We start from the raw sequence: 21,762 nt of genomic DNA on the forward strand, positions 1-21,762 counted from the left end.
GCTGAGCTTTTAGCGGATTGTGGTGCATTAAGAATTCCTTGGTTTAAACACATCAGAGATATGAGCCAATTCATCAAAATGGGGGAGGTGTGGAGAGATCCTTGCAATCTAACCAAGGAAGCAAAGGCACGCATAAGACGGTGCTACTGGGAGACTATCTTGGTGCATATTTGGACCAAAAAGGCCCAGGGTAGCAGGACACTTCAGTTTTTAGATCATAAATGTAGTCCCAAGTTTGAGGCCTATATGGATAATATAAATCCCCCCTATGTCAAAACTCTTTTTATCAAATTTAGGCTAGGGATTCTGCCACTCAAGACATTTACTGCAAGGTGGAGTAAGGAGGATTATAACTCGAGTTTTTGTCATTTTTGCCATGAGCAACCAGAGACACTTTCACACTTTATGTTCTTTTGCCCCAGATACTTGGCTTCTAGGAAGAAGTGAATTATTCCTCTATGTAGATCAATGGGGATAAGGAAATACAATACTTCCTTACGAATTCTGGTAAGCGATACAAGCGATAAGGTAGTTCTTGCAATCGCAAGGTATCTACAATGTGCATGGGTTATAAGAACCAGAGAAAATTCCCTTGACTGATTGGCATAGCCATAATTACTCTAGGCAAAAGTAGATTATAAAGTGAAATCAAGATAGAAAGGCTTAGCTTTTTAAATACTTGATGTTTGTCCCGTATTGCTGTCATAATTCTGTGTTTTAATAACTTATTCTAGACCAAATTACTCCAGGTAGAAATAGACTACTAAGTGGAATAGATAGATAGGTTCACAGGATTCTAAAACTTGATATCTGTCCTATACTGTTTTTATAACTGTATGTTTTAAAAATTTAACTTAGATGAAATTTTAGGGCTTTTTTATGTTTTTTGTGGAACCCTTTGTTTTAACTCTTAACAATTTTACTGTATGATTATGGTATGCTACTTATTGGACACTTTTATGGCTCTTAGTAGTAGTACAAAATCTTTATTCGACTTTCAACAAGTCATAAAAGACATAACAGTCATAAAAGATCTCCAATTATGATGCATACATACAATTCAATGATAAGAAAAAGTCGAGGAGATAAGATAAAATAGTAAGAATAATAAAAAGAAGGTGTAAAAGCACACAACTAAAAATCAGTCTAATATATCAATGAATAAAATAAAAACCCTATCACAATGAGTTACAATTCGGTCACCTCTTCCATAGATTTCCTTATCTTTAATACAGAACATAAGAAATTTGCTAGGATTCCGCACATCTCCAAAGAAGATAGTGACTGGAGACAGACATAGGCTGTACGACACTGGGGGAGATTAATTGACCTTAGGAGCGGAACAACTAGACGCTTCCTCTGGTAGGCGTAGAATTTACAAAATAAAACCACATGAATTGTATATTGAAGTGTTTTTGCATCACAGGGACATGGTTTTAACACAGTGGTCCAATCGTTCATACTTGGAAATGAAACTAGACGGTGGAATGTGTCTAGTCTAAATCTTGTGAGAACGTAACGGTGGCGAGGAAGTGCCATGTTTGCCAAGTACGGCTGCATACCCTCAGCCGTCAAAATTAATTGATTATAAATGACTGAGTTTTTTTTTTATTCCACCTCCCATCGTATGTCTTCTAGATAGTTTAGTGCCAAGATACTCAGGTCCTTCCTGGATAACTTCTGCAAAGAGACTGGGTTTGTATAGTAGTCTTGCTTGCCCATTTTTTCTAATAAGGTCATTATGTATTTTAACCATGGTACCCTTGATGTATATAATGATTTCGTACAGTCGGTCAGGATAGCCTTATTGAAACTGGTGTGCTCCGAAGACCAGACTTTATGCCAAAGTAATAGTGGCTGGATCTTTATCAGGTCTGTAATGTAGGGAACCCCGAGTTCCGAATGTGTGACATACGATGAGGTGCCTTTTGGTACCCTCAACAGATGCCGTAGGAAGTCATTTTCCACTGTCTGCACTAGATCACAGTTTGTGTGTCCCCAGATTCCAGCCCCGTACGTAACGGCCGGAATACACTTGGCTTTATAGATCTTTATCATGTTAGGTGGTGTAATCCCCCCAAGCCTTTTAGAGAAGAGTCGAAGTGCCATCGTTGTTTTGGTCAGGTTTACTCTCTTCATCTTCCTGCAGTTGGCCCAGGAACCCAGCTTATCAAATGTTATGCCCAGGTATGAAAAGGTTTGCGTGATTTCGACCTTGCTATCTTGAATGGTGGTGTTATAAATCTTGCGGCGCTTCCTTCCGCAGTTCATGATGAAGGTTTTAGAGCGGTTGACAGTGAGTCCCAGCTGTGTCATGTATGTAATACAGGTTGTTAGAAGTTTCTGGAGAGCTATTGGGGTTCTGGCCATTAATACTGCGTCGTCTGCGTAAAGTAATGCTGGGACAGGTTGCTTATCTATTTGTGGTACATCTTTACACCAAGTGGCCAATTCTTTGTCTAGGTTGTTTATATACATTGAGAACAAAAACGGTGCGAGAACGCAGCCTTGGCGCACTCCTCTGTGTAGACCAAAGGGGCGAGTACATTCCCCTTTTAGGCCGTACCTCACTCTTGCTCTGCACCCTGTGTACATTTCACGAATAAATTGGATTAGGGCTGGTTCCACCCCCATGCTTTTTAAGATGTCCCACAATTTATCATGGATTACACAGTCGAAAGCTGATGATAAGTCAATAAAGGCCAGGTACAGATTGCCTGTTCTAATCTTAGTATATTTTGCGATGATGAGACTTAAATTTAGACTTTGTTCCACTGTTCCGATTCCTTTCCGGAATCCATACTGGACCGGAGATAGAACGTTCTTTTCCTCTGCCCATGATTGCAGCCTGTTCAGGATTATTCTCCCTGCTAGTTTAGCTGTAGTGTCCAGGAGGGAAATTGGCCTGTAACAGGCTGGATTAAGGCGGTCACTCTTTTTATATATTGGAATTATGTTGGAGACTCTCCAAGATGGTGAGGGTCCTCATGTGCAGATGACCCTCAACGTCTGCGTCAGTACGGGACCCCACAGCTCAATATTGGCCTTGAATATATCGATCGGAACGCCATCAGGGCCTGGCGCTTTCCCTGGTTTGCTTTCAATTATGGCTTCCTCAACTTCCTGAAGGCTAAATTGGGGGGTTATATCTAGGCGCGGACCTTCCTGGTGGTCGTGGTCATGTGTGTGGTCTGATAAATCACTTGTCAGTGAATATATGTTAGAGAAATGTGCTACCCACTCTTCTTCGGAGATGGCGATTTCCATCCTAGGAGTGTCTCTGTCCCCTAACACGGTGGAATTTATTGTCTACCAGAAAAGTATATTATCTTTCTTACGGCTTGCTATATGGAGGGTTTCCCACAGGTTTGTTTTTATAGTCGATTTCCTTTCCTTTATTGCTGTCTTGTATTCCTGTCTGCGTTTGCGTATGTCACGCACGCATCTTTTTGGGGCATTTAGGGCCTTTTTCAATCTCTTGTGTGCGTGAGTGCAGTTATGGTCAAACCATTCGTACGTCCTTTTTTCCCTATCTTGCTGCTTCTAATAGTGAGGGCTTTTTTTATGGTTTGGGTGATCATCGTAAACGCACTTAGACATTGTCCTGGGTGTGGGTTCTCTCTTAAGCAGTCTGCGAAAGCATATTTACATTGGCATATAACCTGTTTTAATAAAGACTTGGGATCTGTCTGAGACCACTTCAGAATGTATCCATTGCGTGGCACCAGTTCAATGTCATCTACCAGTGTGATGCTGTCTTCCCTAGCTGCTAGAGGGAGGGATAGTAGGAGATTTATGCTCTGGGGGTAGTGATCACTAATAGCGATGTCGTGCAAGGTATAGTTTGTAAGATGGTGTGTGAAGTGAGTGGACATTAGGACATAATCGATCACTGTGTTTGCGCCCCTTCCATTATACGTTGGTTTGAATTGTGGTTTGTCCAAGAATAGTTCATTTACAAAGGATAGGTTATAGGTTTGAGCTAGCAAATTCATTTCCTCTCCTTGGATGTTGTGGGAGAAGTGGAGGCTTGCACCTATACCTTCCGAGTCCCATCCACATATCTTATCTGAATTTTCCTTACACGGGTGGACGTTAAAATCACCACCCCATATCAGTAGGATCTCACGGTTATTTTTTCCACCTATTTTTTTTAGGTCATTTCCCATTTTCACAAGAGTATTGGAAAGTTCTCCTGGAGGAGAGTTATTATAAAAATTAATAATGACCAGGTGGGTATTGTGATCTAAGTCGCTCTCTATCATTTGGTAGTATGGACTCATAAATTGCATCACTAGATTCTGTAGGGGCAGCTTATTAGAGATATATGTACACAGTCCCCCTTTAGGTCTACCATATCTTAACTGCTCGGCAGGGGTGTGGAATGTTTTGTAGCCATTTAGATGGGCAGGGGTTAGAAGCCACGTCTCTTGTAGGCAAACACATAGATAGTCTTCTAAAAAATTAACCCATATCTCGTTGCCTAACTTGTTTGCTAGACCTGCAATGTTCCAGAATAATAAGACTATTTCAGGTTTCTGGTTAGGATTCTGTTGAAGCTTGCAGGACCGATTCTTTGGGGAAAGAGGGGGAATGTTGCCCATAGTAGTATTTGGTATATTACTAGATTCATCATTGCCCTGGCTTAGATGGGTAATATCTCATTCCTTATAGAAACCGTTTTATATGATGTGTCTTCCTTTTGTAGTTCCGTCCCTGATCTATATTTTATCTGTACTTCTCTATCATGGAGAGCTAGCTGTTTCATATCCAGTCAGTCTATATTTTCCAGCGTTGAAAGGGGATAAAATCTATTGCACATTTTAGACAAGTCTGGGCTGGATGAGGGTGCTACAGCTCTCTGTGAGCAGGTGGAATTGATCCCCTCTGGTCTTTGATCAAAATATCCCAAGGGTAATAGCGAGATTCCTTGTAAAGTAGGTTGTCTGACTCCCAGATCAAGAATAATCCTATTCACTAACTGTGGTGAGCCAAAGGAAAGGACCACACAGTCTCCCATCAGCGCTTTCCTACTGGTTCCTATCCATTTAATTCTTCTGCCCATTTTTATATCATCAAAAAGAGTCCTCACCATTCCAGGGCTCATACGGGCCCCGATCCAATTAAGGGCCTTGTTTCTTAAGGCTGTCCAAGTTTCTCGTTGTTGGCCATCTATCGGTGGGACATTTGCCAGGACCACGACATAAGGTGTAGCCTCCGGGGGAAGATGTAACAAGTCACTAGGGAGGTAAGCGAGATTCGGCGATCTAGGCCTGCTATTTATATTTCTCCCCGGGTTTGAATGGGGATTGGTATTTGCTGTCCTGCGCGTAGCACTACTCGCTGTCTTGCAAAAAGTGGGATTTAGAACTTTTTTATCTGAAGGAAAATTATGAGGTAAAAATGAGGGTTGGTTATGTTGGTTCATCGAAGAGGCTTGTGGGTGAAGTTGGGGCTCATTTTGGGAGTCAACGTTTCGTTGTGTACTACTTGGCCTGTTAAACGGAGTAGATTGTGTGTTGTTCTCGTGTTCTAAGGACCGCAGTGTGTTTCCGGGATCCTTACTTGTAAAATGCTTGTCTTCCCGTTGTAAGGACTTTATTGTTTCAAGGCCTGCCTCAAGACTATACTCCACCCCCTTTAGGCGCTCCGACATTGAGTCCAGAGTGACTCTGATAGATAATTTCAATGAGTTTACTGTCTCATGGAGTTTTATGAGGAGTGATCGAACAGTGTCTCCTGCTAGGGTTGGGGGCTTCTTCTGGGTTCGTTTTTTTGAAGGTTTTTTAGTTGGAGTAATTATTAAGTCTATCACTGGCGTTTTCTTTGGGGTCTTGTCCACCAGGCCTGTCTCCGGTTTCCTTTGTCGCTTAGCAACAGGGGATATTTCATCCATGGAATAGATTATATTCGAAGAGTCTTTAATACAACCATTTGTGAACCTTGGATTTGAGTGACCGTCCCAGGTTCACTGGGTGTGGAGTTATGTGGCGGTAGTGCAGACCCTAATGAATCACGAGATTGCTCTTTAGATAATGACATTTTCCCTTCAACAGTAGCAATTTGCTTATCTATCATTCCCATCGCCCCAGAGATGTATTTTAATATAGATGAACTGTCTTTTAAATTTGTTGAAATGTTTAGTTTTGAGTGCTTCCTTTTGCCCATAATTTTCGTAGTGGCCGGTAGCTCGGAGGGCTGTATTCGTATGTCTTAAAGCAAAATCCTTTAATATAAAGGAAGAATGAGGGCTCTAGTCGCTAGGGGACCGGCTTAAAACACAAAGGTACAGGGGTACAGAGGGGGGGCCCAGACCAATCTCTTCCTGTTGATAACAGGTGAGGGACAGAGGGTTCCTTCATGCAATGGGCCTTACGGCCAGACCAGATAAAAAGTTGGATTTAGAGGGCTCCTACCCCCTCGGGAAAATGCAGCGTGACAGTTATAGGGAAGGTTTGAGAGGCAAGGAGAACAAAACAAACAGGGCGTCACAGTACCTTCAGGCAGCCCTATGTTCGTGGGTGTCCAGTCCGCGACGGCGGGAACGCTGATCAGTTTTATAGGGCTCCTGCCCTATCAGGCACGGGTGTAGCGCTTCCCGCGATGGCGGGAGCGCGATTTGAAAGTTAAAGGGATCCTGCCCTGTCCAAAACCCGGTGCAGCTCGTCCCGCGACGGCGGGAACGCTGATCAGTTTTATAGGGCTCCTGCCCTATCAGGCACGGGTGTAGCGCTTCCCGCGACGGCGGGAGCGCGATTTGAAAGTTAAAGGGCTCCTGCCCTGTCCAAAACCCGGTGCAGCGCGTCCCGCGACGGCGGGAACGCTGATCAGTTTTATAGGGCTCCTGCCCTATCAGGCACAGGTGTAGCGCTTCCCGCGACGGCGGGAGCGCGATTTGAAAGTAAAAGGGCTCCTGCCCTGTCCAAAACCCGGTGCAGGCTCTTAGCCGAAATAAAGTTATTTATTGATTGATTGATACTGTGAAATTGGTGCATAAGGGTAATGCATCTATGTAAATTGATGCACGCAAGTAATACATCAGAAATCCTCACACAAATATCAGATGCGTCAATAAATTATACGCATAACAGAAATCATGTTGCAGTGGCACAGGAAGTGATGTTTACAGGCATGGTACAGTGGGTGTACTTTCACTTTCTCTTTTCAGTCTGTGCCTCTTTTGACTGTGTGGTTGTGTTTTGGTGTTGGTGGTGTCTTCTTGCGATTTAGTCTATCTTGTGCTGTCCCTCCTGTCGTGTTTACTGTGTTATTTTATAGTCATTTGTCCGAGTGTCGGTAAATTTGTTATGTTTAGTGTATTTTATCTTGTACTTGTGCTGTTGGGTGTCTGTCTGGGTTAGTACAATAGGTGGGTTAGTTGGGTTATTTAATTTTTGGGTGTTAAGTTTCCTTTCATTATTTTTGTTTCTCCATTATCCTGTATAACATTTTTTTCTACCTGTATCCCAGTGCAATGTCTAGCAGGGGGAGATTGACTAGAACTGGGGAGGAGGAGCTGGCAGGCTTTATTTGTCTGGTAACCCACTACCTTCCATTGATGTTAGATATGGGTGGTCGTGTGATCCAGGGCTACCGTACGGAGGCAAGGACGCTGCATTGGGGAAAGGTGCTACACCACCTGAAGAGGGTGTACCACACCAGTCGCATTGACCATCAGCTGAAGTATCACTTGGCTGACCCTATGGACAGGGAGCAGGATCTTCTGGACCATCTTGGTGTGATTTGGGGGTCCATTGGTGAGTACCCCATTGGCTAACTAATTACTGTTCACGGCACTTGAATGCCAGTAGCAAATGTGTTGGTATGCTGCATGCAATGCTTGTGGACAGGTTGCATGCAATATAATGAAGTGTCACTGTGCCAGTATAGACTTGGGCTTCACATATCCTAACATTTGCCCAATACAAGTCAGAAGTTCGGATAGTCATGCACATCCATCACTAAGTCACACATTTCATGGGCCATGGCAATATCTGATCCCCAGCATTGTGTCATGTATCATAAGGTTAAACACTGCCAGCATACCATTTGTGAGTGGAATGTGATAACTAAGTACGGCAATCCATGTATGGTGCAATAATGTCAGAGTTTCACATACATCAGCCCTGCTGTTATGTTTACAAAGGGGGAATAATCGCCTTAGGAGACACTGGCAATGGGCCATTTGATGCCATCAGACAACTGTGACACATCCGTCATGGAGTACTCAATGCATGTGAATTGCAGACTAACTCTTTAGCCGCTTGTCCACCGCAAAGTGCCTCTGTGTGCCTTGCAGGACAAGCCAGAATACCTGAATCAGTTGTCTTGCAGAGCACAAGGGTTGTGTCATTTATCTGTCACCCAACTCCCCCTCATACCATGGAGTTCCATCTTCTACAGATTGGCCACACATGGTTGTTGGAGGATGTAGTACTACACGAGTCTCAGGCTCAGTGTAAGAGTGCAGATGTATGGCTCTCATTAACCAGAGTGACAGTCTCATTGTGTGTATGCAGTGGTGTGTCTGAGGCACTATCCACATCCTGGATGAATACCTAATTCCTCTGAAATAGTACATACTGCCATATGTTGTCCAGTAGTAGTGACAGTAATGTGATACTATTTCAGGTGAACCTTCCCCCTACACCATAGGTGAAGTGGCAGGATTTGAGGACCCAGATGTGTCCAGTAAGTGTGATTCTGTCTGTCCTGTGTAGTGTTGAAGTGTTTAGTGTGAGTCATGAGTTCAGCACCCAATGCTAGGAGTGATGAGCTGTAAAAGGATCAGAAAGCAAAGTAGGATGGATGGTGACAATGTGTCACATTAAAGGCTTCTGGCACTCAATGGCCAGTATTGTGTAAACAAGGTGATGACAAGCCCCATGTAGCTCCTTATGTGACTTAGATGTGCACCGTTGTGTATGTAATGGCACTGAAACACATTGTCATTCACACAACACAGTAGTGCACCATTTTCTTGACCTTGGGTATCAGGGTCTTCCCATGGGTGTACATTGAAAAGTGTGTGTTGTCCTGGGGACTCTGTCCTGCATTCAAATCCTTCTCTTGACATTTTCAACACCTCCTTATGACTGAGCTGTCACATTGGCAGCTACAACACATTTACTTACCTGTGCACCTGCCATCTAGTGTTCCCACCACTCAAGCTGACTATGTTGACCATGTATAGTACAGGATAGGTGTGGAAATTCAGCTAACATTGTCAGTGTTTTGCTTTGGGATATTGGCACTGTGTGGCATGTTACAAATGCCTATAACATATTCCTATCCTGCTAAACTGACCCGTGTCAATAATGGTTGAGATTGAGTCCCTCTGTTTCACACCAATATGTTCTTGTGGTACTCCCAGCTGACAAAATTGCCCGATTACTGTTTCACACCCATTCTTGCAGTATGTAGTGGGTGTAGCATACATGTTTTTAAAATATATCACATATTCAGTGATTTGATTGTAGGGGTTGAGGCCAACATCAACGTACAACATGTATATACCAAGTGCATAGATATGTGCCCACATATTCATGCACTCTTGTACTGACACTCTGTGACTTGAGACATGTTACATACATCACAAACACTAGGCATTGTAGAAGTGTCACAACACACATAAACATGCTGGTTGTGTATGTGGTGTTTATTTCCAAGTGTAACAGTGCAAAGTATGTACAATGTCCAGGTCTGTGAACCCATTTGTGGAATCCATCCAATTGGAATACAACACAAGTCCAGGGTTGTGGGACATGTCATGGCACATGTTTGGGTAAAGTGTATTTCAGTGCAGGAGTACATAAATTGCCAAATGGAAAGTTAGGGACAACAGCAGTCCTTAGCAGAGAGGTCAACAGTGTGTTGAGGTGAAGTGCATATATGTTAGAGTGCCAACACTGACATGATGTCAAGCACAGGACTAAGGAAAACACTGTCCATATAGCTGGTGCTATCGGGAACTCCTACGGGTGAAGATGATCTGTTCCACATCTTCATCCTCCAATGTGTGTAGTGCTTCCTCTACCCTTGATGGTGGTAGTGGGAGGTAGAGGGGGGCACTCAGCAGTTGCAGATGTGGACTCCCAATTCACGGCAACTGCCATCTGTGGCACTACATGTGGCATCACTGCAGCTAGGAGGAGCTGCTAGTTTTTAAGTATAGCTGCAACATCCCTGTGGTAGGCAGCCATGTCGGCACTGAGGGAGACCAATTCCTGGTGCATGGAGTATTTATTGTCCTCAGGCACACTGCTGACAGTTTGGGAGGGCAGTTGTTGTGACCTCTCCCTCATGGCAGCAGCTATGTCCCTCAGACACTCCTGGACTCCACGCATTGGGGAGTGTGTGCGTCAGTTAGCTGCAGTCTGTTCTGTCGCTGTGATCATGCACGTCTGCATCTCCTCAAGGCTGGCTGCCACTGTTTGCATCCCCAACCACACCTCCTTGGCCAACTCCCACTGGACTCCCACCATTGTCCTCTCGAAGCTGGTGCCTGTGTCCTCAGAGTCCTCTTCGGTGTTGGTGCTGGCAGGTCGTACTCTTGGGGTGCTAAGTGGGCCTGTGGGATGTCTGCTAATTAAATACTTCTCCTTGGAACTGGAGGTGGTGTCTGCATGTTCACAAGGACGTCTTGGATGGTCTCTAGGCTATAGTTGCCAGCTGGTCATCCAGGACATCAGGGTACTCCAGGACAGGCAGATAAGAAGGAGAGCCATCACCTTCTGCAATGAGATGGTGTAAAATCAGTCTATCTGTGTTATGGCATTTGACAAGTCACGTCACTGACTTGATATTTGAGGTTCATTGTCATAACAGGCCCATGTTGATGTAGAAGTGGTGCAGCACAGTGCTGTGCACAAATAATCTGCGCTGTACTGCTTCACTTTTGGTGACACAAGATTGCATCATCTGCAAGTGATTATGGGGCACCCCGTGTTGTGCCCCATACTGGTGCAAGATTCAGCTGCCAGCGTAATTGCAGGCATCCTTGCACCATTGTGCAAGGATATGTGCATTGAGGGGTGTGACTATTAATTTGTGTGAAAGTGTCCCTTCATGCACATTAACAATCACTAATGGCACTTTGGCACTTCTGAGTGAGCTGTAGAATGCAGCACACTCAGAAGAGCCAAATCGTAATTTACATATGATTCTTTATGGTCATGGAGTTACACCTTCATGATCTTAAACAATCATTTCTGGCACTTTGCTCTTCCCAGCAGACATAGGAATTCAGAAATGAAGGCGGTACAAATGTATTCCTCCTCGTTGCACCCTGCTAATGCCACACCTGCGGCTGGCATAATAGGTGTGGCCCTACCTCAAGTTTACAATATTCCATTTATCTGAGGCAGCATTGAAATATATTGTGTGTTGCTGAGTCACACCCACAGCAACACCCATTGCACCACATTCCACGCACTGTCATGATCAGGTGCCTAAGTATTTACAAGGTGACATATTGCCATAAAAGTGTCTTAACGCTACCTTGTCAACACAGCGCAGTGCTTAGCGCCACTGGAGTATCACTGAAAGTGACACTCCAGTGGTGCTATGGGCCTATAATGCGCCCATTAGTTCCAATGGATTGTTCCAGTACATCATTACTGCAGTCTACAGCCCTATGTCCAACCTGCATGTCAAATGAATGAAAGCCCAGTTGCCACAATTCTCTGCGTCATATCTTCGAAGTGTGTTGTCTATTCCTATTGCCTCTTGACGGCCTCTTATCTTGTTCTACCTTCCCTTTGCATCCATTTGCAAAAAAGGTGTTACCTTGCAATGCGTGTTGCTGTGCTCATGACATAGCACCACACATGGCACTTTTCACCTGTCCCAGTCTTACATGTTTCACATACACCTATGCTGTCCTGAGACCTTGCACTACCCCAGGGATGGCATAGTCGCCACACTGTGCTCATGTTGTGATTTGTGTTTGTGTGCTACTTTGCATAGCACTCATGGACCTGGCAGAGTACTGTTTCTACTCCTGTCGGAGTAGGTTGTTTACCTTACTGAACACCTATGTCCTCCCCCTCAATGCAGCCCTCCTTGCACTATGATGCATGCGTTCAGCATGGTGACAGTACAGCTCATGTGACAAAAGCACAGGTTTGAACCCAGGGATGGCCAATATGGGTATGAAATTTCTGCTGTGTACATCATTCTATTTGTGACAGTGCCTCATTGCAAATGTGTCTATGGACTTTTCCAATTCTGAGGAGTTGTACTCAGGTCAGGGCCTGAGGTAGGTTCATATTTCATGTGCAATAGTTCAAGGGGCACCTGACTGCCACTGTGTAATTGTTCAATTCCTACACCACAAGTGGTGGTGGCAACTGTTGCCCTACGGGCCAATGGCCTGGACATGGCAGGTTACCAGCAGCTGAGAGACTGGCTATGGCATGAGTCCTGTGACACCAGACCAGTGATACGTTCAACACTACCCTCCAGGTTTATTTCCAAATTTCCTCCAGCCTTTCCATAGTGGTGTAACCCCCATGAAATGGTTGTTGGTGAAGTGGTGTGGTGTGCCCCTATGTGGCCCTGCACAGCCCATGTACTTGGCATGGGCAGTGCAAGGTGCCCCATTCCTTGGCCCTTTGCCCTATTCACTGCCTGATTTGCAGGGCTGGGTGCAGCGTATCCTGTTACACCCAACGCAGGCCACAACTGGCAATGACTCTGTTTGATCCATCTATATTGCCTAGTGTGTGCCCCACAGAGCTACCATGTGCAGACATATTACCAGCCGCCAACCCAACGTGTGACTCATACTGCCAAGTACAGTGGGTACACTGCACTGGCAGTCTTACCAATACTGGGCTTGCCCATACACCATCCCCCACCCGTTGATGTGGAATTAACCGCCATTATGTGAAAGACATACCCCATGTGTTGTACGTGTGTGTTTATTTCCCAAATCCCTTGTGTCTGACATGGTTGTGTCCAATTAGTTGTAGGCTCAGCCTGTGACTATTGTGACCTACTGTTTGCTATCTCTGGTACGTATTTTGTGTGTCGGCACATTTCAGTTCAGCATCAATATGTGTGGTTGAACAACACGTTAGTTTAGTTGGCCTGGGTAGTGGCATGTAACCAATGATTCCAGTCCAGCCTGCTATTCCGCCAGCACCTGTTGAGTTAATTGTTCCTTGCACCCAGGGGACACCCTGACTGCATGATGTAGGGATGGCTGCCTCATGTGGATGGGTTGTCTAAGTGTGGTGGTGCTACCAGCACATGCCTGGGGACTGTTGGGACACTTGCAATGACTAGTGTGATGTGAGATGCAGCACACACGCGTTTGGGCAATGAGGCAAGGATGTCAGAAAATGTTACATCAAGGGAAATCACAATGTAGTTGCCCCAGAAATGGTGTTGACTGACTACCTGGTCTCTGATGTCTTGGTCGTGTTAGTGGTGTTGATGTGTCTACATGCAAGGGATTTAGTGATATCACAACCAGTGGCACAGTGAGTATACATGCCACCCATCCCATGTGCTGCATTTGTACATGTGGGTATTTAGTTCTGGTGTTCTTAATATGTCCAGGTTGTGTATGTCTCAATGGTGCATGGCACTCCCAAGGCATTGGTAAATGGGTAAATTTAAGTTGGCATGGTGCAATTTGCTTAATATGCACTGTATCCCTCTGTGCTCCTTTGACATACATTGTGTGAGTCCTATGTGCCTCCACCTTCTTGCACGAGATATTTAAGCATATATTTCCCCCATGCAACTTACCCTGCATTTGTGGTGTTTCCTGGTATTCTGCACTGTCCTGTCCTTGTATCCCTGTGACAAATTCTTCTGGGATGACCGCTGCAACCATCTCCTCCATCTCATCCATGTCCTCTTGCGGTGCTGGTCTCCCACCTCCAGTTTGCAGTGCTGCCTTCCTGTTCTGTGCCATTTTTTCCTTGGTCCTTCTCTTGCAGTCACGCCAGTGTTTCTTGCATTCACTTACTGTTCTCCTAACCTCTGCCACACTGTTGACCTTATGCACAATCTGCTGCCAGATTGCCTCTCTCCTTCCAATTGGCAATTTGGAGGTGATGAAGAGTTGATTTTGATGCTCCTTCACCTCTCTCACCAGCATATTGTGCTCCTCTGCGCTGAAACAACACTTCTTTTACTTCTCCCTCTCCTGGGTCTTGTTTGTGTCATCCTGGCTGGTTCCTGATTGATTGGGGTCTCCCTTGGGGCTCTTTTGCACTGTTTGCTCCATTAACGTCTGTTTTTGATGCTATTGTGGGCAAAAATGCTGTATTTCTAGCTTTGCGACATGTTTCCATGTCGTAAACCGGATTAGAGTCATTTTTCCTTATGACAAGACGCAATGGTTAATGTGGGAAAAAATGACTCTAAACATTTTTTAGCGCCACCCAGCGTCAAAGTATAAATTTGACGCCTGAGTGGCGTTAAAAAATGGGGCTAGTCAGCGCTAACCTTTTTGACGCAAAACTGCGTTAGCACAGTTTTGTATGAAAAAGTGTAAATGAGGGCCTGAGTCTCATACAACTCCTCTAAAAATGAATAATTAAAACTACAAGTCCCAGAATTCCAAGTAACAAGTTTAACCTTTAGCCAACAGTTTTTGTCTACAATTAGACTATACAGTAAAGCACAACATTCATAATTTGTAGTTCTGTGGGACACCTTACAAACCAACTTCTCACACTTACTCTGCTCCTAAGAAAAATAGAATCTTAGTTACCTATTAATAAATATATAGAACCACTCACACTACCACAGATAGATGGTCTCAGCTACTTTCAGAAATTCTATATGTCTTATACTCTCTTTTGACAACCGCACATACACATATGCATTTTTAATGAATGTTCTTTTTTCAGAATTAAAACTTATTAACATGCCTGAAAATTGAGTATGTTGATACATGTTTTTTCTGCTCCTATTAGATATACTCAGCACTCTCAGGAATTGTCAAGACTAAGCATAAGAATGTATGAGGACTCTTACACATAGGAGCCATGAATGGCAACCTTTTCAACTTTTTACTGCTGATAATGCAGATAACAAGAAATAAAAGCATATTTTTATTTTTCAGTTATGCATCAGCATTTGTGAATGGTTACTGAATGTTAACCCTCTCATGAACTCCCCTAAGTAACCCACCATACTATTTTTTTTTGTTTTTCTAATCGCAACATAGTCAAGATGATGGCAACAAAATCGTGGAAAAAACTGGTGTCTAAAAACACATATAGCTTCATAGTTTTGAGAGTTCAACTGCATAGTACACTTTATTGGCATTTCCTCTCTAGGAAAGAAAACACTTGTTATTCAATAATGAATATAAACTATTTTAATATTTGGAACCACAGGAGTCTCTCCTTAACATCCTTCCTCCAATGCACTCTTAGCCCAGTGTCCATAGAAACCCACTAGAAACAGTAGGTCACAAGTTCAGAGAACATTCTACAAGGAGCATATTTGTTACAGGTTGACCGGCAGCAGTTGTGGTTTACTGTACAGAAGCAAAACCATATCTATGTCTCCATTACAATTTCTAGCCAATGAAAAATGTATTTAATAATCCTTTGAAACTATTACCTAACTTCACTCACCTACACCACGACAATACCCAGTCAAAACTATGTATTTTTTTTAAACTTAGAAGCACACCTCCTTTTTGACTGCATGTCATCTTCATCATTGGATCATTCAGCTCCATCCTTCTCCAGTCTGCTTCTACTGCTTCACTTCACAATGGTTGGAGTGTGCATTGGTGGGCACAGTTATATCTTTTGGGCTAAGGAGGTTACTAGAAACAGTGGAATTGAAAGAGACATGGGTTTGCCTAATGTGGACATTAAGTGGATTGGCTAGAGAGGGTTAAAGTGCCATGAATTGCTGACTTTGTTTACAAGCATTAGTGATTACAACCCACCTCACCTCATGAATTTGTACTGTGGTGGTGATGAACTTGGCACATTGGGGGTCATTCCGACGCCGGCGGGCGGAAACCGCCAAAAGACCGCACCGCGGTCAAATGACCGCGGCGGTCATTCTGACTTTCCCGCTGGGCCGGCGGGCGATCTCCAAAAGATCGCCCGCCGGCCCAGCGGGAAAGCCCCTGCAAAGAGGAAGCCGGCTCCGAATGGAGTCGGCGGATTTGCAGGGGTGCGACGGGTGCAGTGGAAAATCTTTGTGGGGCCCTGTTAGGGGGCCCCACGACACCCGTTCCCGCCAGCCTGGTTCTGGCGGTGAAAACCGCCAGAAACAGGCTGGCGGGAAGGGGGTTGGAATCCCCATGGCGGCGCTGCAAGCAGCACCACCATGGAGGATTCCCTGGGCCAGAGGTAAACCGGCGGGAAACTGCCGGTTCCCCTTTTCTGACCGCGGCTTCACCGCCGCGGTCAGAATGGCCCAGGAAGCACCGCCAGTCTGTTGGCGGTGCTTCCTCTGCCATCCACCCTGGCGATTTCAAACCGCCAGGGTCAGAATGAGGGCCATTGTTTGCGGTAGGCATGGAAATTGTAATGAAACTTACTTTTGCGCAAGTAATGAGACTTCTACCTCACACTGTCTTGGTACACTCCAACATATGCCAAAGACAGAAATGGAACTGGTCTAGCCAATTCTGCCAACACATTGACAAAGCAAAAGGACATATTAATAACGTTATTTCTGCATTTCTCAGGGATCATATGATGGGATGTGTGTACAACAACATGCACTTTACCATGACTGGCATATATAGTAGTGATGGTGCGCACTTTACAGATGAAGACAACAAAGTTTTTCTTTCAAAACTGAAACTCTACCTCCAGTCTTTCATGTAACGATCTCATCCTAAAAATGAACACAAAGGCCCTTCTTAGGGCTGGACTATTGTCCAAAATTATTGTTCCTTTTTTTAGGTGGATAATTTTCCTTAATTTCTTTTTACCATGTTCGCTACAGCGTCGTGATGATCGCAACATAGACAAGAAAACAAAAAACAAAAGCAAGCTTCCAATGGACACCAACCCATTCATAATTCATATCTTTATTGATGTAGAAACAATTTTCAATAACATTCACCCAAAAATTGAAAACCCCACAAACATATATATGACTAGGTCTCTAACTCCATAGATAGCCTATGTCTGTGAGTACATGACTCCCTGAGTCACTCTGGGACTGTGTATATCAGTGACTGAGTTGGTCTGTGCAAGGGTGCATGAAGTTCTCAGTGGGGCTGTGACTGGGTGCAACAGTGTCTGATTGGGTTTGTGAGGGGGTGCATGATGGCCTGTCTGGGTCTGTAAGTGGGTGTGTAAGTGTCTGAGTGTGTCCATGAGTGGATGCCTAAGTGTCTGAGTGGTCTGTGAGTGGGTGTATGAGGGTCTGATTGAATTTGTGACTGGGTACATCAGTGTCTGAGTGGGTCTGTGAGGGGATGCATCAGTGTCTGAGTTGGTCTGTGAGTAGGTGCATGAGTGTCTGAGTGGTTCTGTGAGTGGGTGTGTGAGGGTCTGAGTGGGTCTGTGCCTAGCTGTATGAGGGTCTGAATAGGTTTGTGAGTGTGTGCATGAGGGTCTTAGTGGGTCTGTAAAAGGGTGCATGACTCTCTGAGTGGGTCTATAAGTGAGTGTGTCAATGTCTGAGGGGGTCTGTGAATGACTGTGTCAGTCTCCGAGTGGGTTTATAAATGTGTGTGTAAGTGTCTCAGTGGGTCTGTGGGTGGGTGTATGAGGGTCTGAGTAAATTTGTGATTGGGTGTGTGAGGGTATGAGTGAGTCTGTGATTGGGCTCATCAGTGGCTGTAAGGGTCTGTGAGCGGTTGTGTTAGTGTCTGTATGGGTCTCTGAGTGGGTGCATAAGGGCTGAGTAGGACTGTGACTGGGTGTGTGAGGGTCTGAGTGGGTTTGTGACTGGGTGTGTGAGGGTCTGAGTAGGTGTATGAGTGTCTCAGTGTGTCTGTGTATGGCTCCATCGGTGATCACCTGGATCTGTGAGTGGGTGCATAAGTGTCTGAGTGGGTCTGTGGGTAGTGTCTGAGTGGGTCTGTGAGTGGGTGCGTGAGGGTCTGAGAGGATCTGTGCTTGGGTGTGTGAGGGTGTGAATGAGTCTGTGAGTGTGTGCTTGAGGGTCTGAGTGGGTCTGTAAGTGAGTGGATGAGTCTCTGAGTGGGTATGTAAGTTGTCGGAATGGGTCTGTGACTGGCTGTGTCAGTCTCAGAGTGAGTCTGTGAGTGGGTGCATGAGTCTGTAAGTGGGGGGGTTATTACAACTTTGGAGGAGGTGTTAATACGTCCCAAAAGTGACGGTAAAGTGACGGATATACCACCAGCCGTATTACGAGTTCCATAGGATATAATGGACTCGTAATACGGCTGGTGGTATATCCGTCACTTTACCTTCACTTTTGGGACAGATTAACACCTCCTCCAAAGTTGTAATAACCCCCTGGGTCTGTAAATGAGTGTGTAAGCGTCTGAGTGGGTCTGTGAGTGGGTGTATGAGAGTTTGAGTGAATTTGTGACTGGTTACGCAAGGGTCTCAATGGGTAGATGACTGTGTGCAGGGGGGTCTGTGTAAGTCTATGACTGGGTGCAACAGTGGGGGTCTGTGTGAGTCTATGAATGGGTGTGTCAGTGTCTGTGTGGGTCTGTGAGTGGCTGCATCAGTGGCTGACTGGGTCTCTGAGTAGTTGTGTCAGTGTCTGTGTGGGTCTGTGAGTGGGTGCGTGAGAATCTGAGTGGGTCGGTAAGTGGTTGCATCAGTGTCTGAGTGGGTCTGTGAGTGGATGTGTTAGTGTCTGTGTGGGTCTGTAAGTGGGAGCTTCTGAGTAGGTCTGTGACTGAGTGTGTAGGGTCTGAGTGGGTCTGTGAGTGTGTGCATCAGTTCCTGAGTGAGTCTGTGAGTGGGTGCATCAGTGTCTGAGTGGGACTTTGACTGGGTGAATGAGACTCAGTGGGTGTGTAAGGGAGTGCATCACTGTCTGAGTGGATGACTGTATTTTTTTTGTCACTAAAACTCACAAAGGTGTTGCAATGTTACACAGGGGGCCCATGCTGAGCATTGAGATTTATTCACGATTATCGCAACACTCAAAGAAAAAATGTTATGGTCTTAATTAGGCCACTGTGGTGTCCTATATAACAGCCCTATGTCAGGGTAATTCCACCCTGACCCCTTGTGCCACTATCCACCTCAAATTTCAGCCCCAATGACTGTAACCCATTCCCTAAGATGGTGGCTGAAACTTTCTAGACAGCTCAACCCCAGCCAATCACAGCATCTGTGTAGCAAAATCTAGCTTTCTGCCAAATTATGTGTAATTCTGCCTAGTGGTTTGGGGTGTAGTTGTGTCTAAAGGTCCTATAGGAATTAATATTGGAAATGAAATTTTCTGTCTCTGGGAGGCTCATGGCGCTAGGCCCTCTTAAACCTGGGCCTAGATCTCTCCAGCTAAATCAGGATATTCAGGGAGACTGCTCCCTGAGCCTCTCCAACTGAGGGTGCATATTCTGAGAGACCAGCCTGGTGCTCTGAAATGGAACATGCAAAAAAGAGATTTTGAACTCTAAGGTTCACTGATGAATATCAACAGTACTTTAGATTAAAGGAATACTTTATCCTACAATACAAGCACTGATATCATGGAGTCTTTACCAAAGTCATTTCCATCCAAAGTGTGATCATAATATTGTGACCTTTCAAACAGTTAGAAATAATATTTGCTAAAATATATTTTGATGAGGTATTAAAATGAGAGGAAAGGGCGGTGATGAACTCTTACTTATTTGACTAATTCAATGCAAAGAACCCAAAAAGATGGTTATCAACATCTACCACATATTTGTTACCTGAGATAAGAGAGTATGGGGCTCATTCCGACCCCGGCGGTCAAGGACCGCCGGGGCCGGGGATGCGGGAGCACCGCCAACAGGCTGGCGGTGCCCCGCAGGGCATTCTGACCGCGGCGGTTTGGCCGCGGTCAGAAGAGGAAAACCGGCGGTCTCCCGCCGGTTTTCCGCTGCCCGACGGAATCCTCCATGGCGGCGCAGCTTGCTGCGCCGCCATGGGGATTCCGACACCCCATACCGCCATCCTGTTCCTGGCGGTTCGCCCGCCAGGAACAGGATGGCGGTATGGGGTGTCGTGGGGCCCCTGGGGGCCCCACAAAGGATTTCAGTGTCTGCTGTGCATACACTGAAATCCACGACGGGTGCAACTGCACCCGTCGCACCTTCCCACTCCGCCGGCTCCATTCGGAGCCGGCTTCCTCGTGGGAAGGGGTTTCCCGCTGGGCTGGCGGGCGGCCTTCTGGCGGTCGCCCGCCAGCCCAGCGGGAAAACCAGAATGGCCTCCGTTGTCTTTCGACCGCGGAGCGGCCATTTGGCGGTTCCCGCCAGGCAGGCGGCTACCGCCGCCCGCCAGCCTCAGAATGAGGCCCTATGTGTACTAGTGTAGGAGGCTGTGCAGGGTTCCAGGCCACCACATGTTAGTTTACTGAGGTAAAAACTGGACCACCTAATGCTCTAATTTTTATGATAGCTTGGTCGACCAGTTAGGCTAATCTTGGAGAAGTGCAAAGCATTTGTTGTACTAACAATAAATTAGACCACACACTAAAAAAAAAATGTTGAAGCTAGTTCAGAGCTTTGCACGATTAGTATAAAAAAATGTTGAGGCTAATCCTGCAAAGCCCATTGAGGGCCATTGTAAACAATAGTGTGCCTCCTTTTAACACCTGCTCGGAACAGGCTTAAAAGTGCTGAAAAAAATGATACAAAGAAATCTCTTTGATTTCTTTGCGCCATTTTTTCACCCCCGCCCACAATGGATGAACGCCCTCCTTACACACATTATGCCTGGCGCAGGTGTAAGGTGATGCAAGGGGTTACCAAGTGACACCATGCATGCATTGTGCCACTTTCTTAATTTGGCGCTGTGATTTTGACCTTATTGGGCCACATTAGCGTAAAAAAAACGCTAATATAGCGCAAGGAGGTGCCAGGGGCTCTTACATTTGCTCCCTAATTTCTTGGTCTCAGGATGCACACTAGATACTGTATTTAGGGTGCATTTAGGCGAGTAACTAGTAGTGACCAAAGGGTCATCTACCTTAGTGTGGCTACATCTACTAAGTGACCATTTCCCATAGGCAGAGGTCACATCACTATACTTGATTGGCTATTTTCCCTCCATGCAAGTTGGAGAAAAATGAAATGGAGGAGTTACATTGCATGCAACACCTTAGGAGTAGTACAAGCTGAGGCTGACCACTTCTCCTGTCCTTTGTGTGGTTTTCCTGCAGCTGACCACTCCTCCTTTCCTGTGTGTGGTTTTTCTGCAGTTGCTCCTGCCAAAAGTGAGGATTTGCAACAGGGGTGGCCATCTGCTGCTAGCAGCAGGCTTGGGGGTTGAGTTTCAAGGGTGGTAAGCCCTTTGAAGTTCACTAGCAGGGCAGTGTACATTCCAGAGGGAGAGGGTGTTTGCAGCTCCACCTAGGAAGGGCTTTTGTTCTGGGACCCAATGAGAAGGATCTCTCATCCCAGGATTCCAGAATCTTGTCTGGTATTGACAGACTGGCTGTGACTGGCCAGTAGCCATTCCAGGGTAGTTTGCTTTTGCAGGGGGCAACGCTAAGGTGACCCCTGGGTACATTTTGTAATACATCCAATGCGGGTACCAGTTTGGATTTATCATTCTGGGTTGTTTGATACCAAACAACCCAGGGTTCAGAGTAGTCATCATGTAGCTGTGAAACTCGTACTGACCAGTGTCCAGC

The sequence above is a fragment of the Pleurodeles waltl genome, chromosome 1_1, assembly GCF_031143425.1.
Source record: "Pleurodeles waltl isolate 20211129_DDA chromosome 1_1, aPleWal1.hap1.20221129, whole genome shotgun sequence".
Taxonomy (NCBI): Eukaryota; Metazoa; Chordata; class Amphibia; order Caudata; family Salamandridae; genus Pleurodeles; species Pleurodeles waltl.